At 31.9% G+C, this 2770-nt stretch overlaps 1 long non-coding RNA gene across 3 annotated transcripts in view; it reads right to left on the bottom strand.

The window, feature by feature from the left end:
• The window catches only part of LOC117033792 (uncharacterized), a 74517-nt gene that overhangs the window by 36227 nt on the left and 35520 nt on the right, over positions 1 to 2770 (bottom strand). The window lies entirely within an intron of this gene.

The following is a 2770-nucleotide window of genomic DNA, read 5'->3' as shown; positions in this document are numbered from 1 at the left end:
TGGTATTCGGTTTTAGGTATCTGTTACTTTGGCACTATTCTTGTTTGCCTCTTTATTTTTGCCAGTGTACTATACCTCAGTCCTATTTGAAAAGACAAATCTAATCGAAAGGAGACTCATTGAAACAATAAGTAAAATGATTTGTTTTATAATTTATCCTCCATGTCCAGTTTGGTTAGCTTGTTATGCAATATAAGTGAAATATCAGGTTTTTACTCTTGTGCCCTTTTATCATTAAAATTAACACAAAAATCGCATTCTCTTTTGTTTCATACTTACTGGGATATTGAGTGTTTTGAAATTATGATAGATAATTATTAAGTTAATTTATTTTTTTTCAATTTCTTAAAGTCACTACACCTTGATATATATAGTCTTTCTAGTAGTCACCATGATTCAACAATCTGCAAAAATCTTACAAATAAAATACTGAGAGACTTTACAGTTTATTATACTAAATTCTTCAGGGTACAAGGGGTGATGTATTAAGTAGAAATTGTCAGATTTATGCAGCCTGATGACAGATGAATTAGCTCATTGTTAAACTCACAGCATTTCACAGAATATCAACATGCACAACATTTATCAGAAACATATTGTATATTATATAAGATTGAGGGATATCATATTTTCAGCTTTCTTTTAAATAGAAATTGAGTATATTTTCCTATTTTATATCAGGTAACTAAATTATGCTAGTCATGTGGAAAAAATTTAAAGTACACTTTGACAGACACAATTTTGGTGCTCCATCTGATCAAAGTTGAAATGTTGATCGTTTTTGAGAGACTTTCTCATTGTCTCTGATTTCAGTAGAATAATGTTAGATATTGATGTTTCTGCTTGGATAAATCAGATATAAAGTACAGTTACATGGTTAGATGCATCTTTTGTCACCTAAACTTTACTGTAGTTTCTACATAACTGTAAAACTGACATGAATAGTTTTGGTTTGATTTTGTTTAAGACTGAAGAGTACATCTTATTCTCAATGTTCTAGATAAATGAGTAAAATGTAGTTCTGGTGGGGTCCAAAGTAGACGTTAGTTGGGCAAAGATACTATGAATGAAAAAGTATTTTAAACGTAAAATGTTCTGCATTGTGAATATATGTAAGTATAGTATAAAGATTTCTTTCATCCCATTTATCCCCTTCCTTTAAAATAAACCATAGTTTACAATTGGTAGATCTGTCTATATATAAATATATATTAAAGAGAAAAGATATATATCTGAAAATCACGTAAATCTGCTTTATTAGACTACAGTTCACTTATTGCATAGAAACTGGACTTGGCTTTACATTCTTAATGTACTTTTACTTTTCTTCAAGATATGAACTTACTCTAAGCTGAATTTTCTTTTACTACTTAAATCATTTATGTATATCTGGTAAATTATGACCAAATTTTTGTTAGATTGCATACAGTAAATTGAAATACACTTGGTACACTACAGGATTGTTGTGCTTTTGTTTTGGTTTTAGTTGGAAATAAGGTTGGATGTAGATGGCTTCTTACTGTTAATTTAAAATATTCTATAATTGTCCATTACCTGTTGTGTTGTGTTGTGACAGATTTGGCTATATTTTTAGTCAACTGAAATATGATACTTTAAAATTTTGTTTTTAGAAAGATAATCCAAAGGAAAAATGTTTATAACTCTTGACTATATTAGCCTCAGCCTATATAAAAATTTCTTCTTTAAAGTAAACATTTTACCAGAAACAGAATTGACAGGTTTTTCTACTTGCTGACTGCCTAACTTATTTTGTTCCATGATCTCGAGGGACTGCCTTTTCCTTCTAGATCTTTTTTTAAACAATAGTTTTAGTACTAAGGTATACTACTGGACGTTTCTATTTTTTTAAGTATATTCTTTTTCTGACTTACAGTACAATTTCAGGAAGTTGCTAGATACTAAGAACTTATCATTGGTCTCAGAGGTAACAATACTCATAATTTTGTCAGGGGGGTGCTGGCAGAATTACGTATTACACATTTGCTGAATTTTTCTCTTATAACTTAATATTTTAAATGAAAAATATTTTAGAGCTTTTAATTTTAATGAAGGGGAAGAGTATAAACTGTTTCTTTCCTAGTCTCTGTGGTAACAGACCCTCTCATCTAAGTGAAGATCGTGTATTATTTCTTGGGGTTCTCAGACAGTTACTTCCATGTGGTCCCGACTTGGTCATTGTTATTGGCCCTCAGTTTTCACGTTCACCGGATGTTTTGCTAAGTTTTAGCACCCTAGCAATGAAGAGCTGAAAAAAGAAGAAACATTACAAGAAGGGGAACTGACCAGTAGTGAGCAGCTTTGAGATTTGGGGGGAAACACTGGCTTCCCTAGTGTTTTAGTAGAGCCACCCTGACGGAGAACAGTGAGATGAATGAGTCAGTTTGTGTAAAGCGCTCGAACACTGTCTGGCCATTGCTTAGTAATAGATGTGAAACCAGGAAGACAAGAAGAAATGAGAAAAGGGGGGAAGACGGAGAAAACTAGGAAATGAAAGGATCAGGGCCTGGAAACTTCATGTAGTCTAAGGCCTGATGACTGGAGTAGAATAATATGGGGGAAAGCGTGATGGAAGATGGGTTTTAAAAGTCATAAATTTTAAAACTTGATAAGCTTTATTTATATTTTTAGGACTTTGTCAACATAGAATGAAGAGTTTATTTTTCTGAATAAGGACTCCAAACATTTTTTTTTTTTTTTTAGTGCCTACATGTGCCATTGCGCTTTACATTGTTTTATCTAGTCCCCTGTA

The sequence above is a fragment of the Rhinolophus ferrumequinum genome, chromosome 14 (genome assembly GCF_004115265.2).
Source record: "Rhinolophus ferrumequinum isolate MPI-CBG mRhiFer1 chromosome 14, mRhiFer1_v1.p, whole genome shotgun sequence".
Lineage (NCBI taxonomy): Eukaryota > Metazoa > Chordata > Mammalia > Chiroptera > Rhinolophidae > Rhinolophus > Rhinolophus ferrumequinum.
The sequence above is the reverse complement of the archived record's forward strand: the minus strand, read 5'-3'. Positions and strand labels throughout refer to the sequence as shown.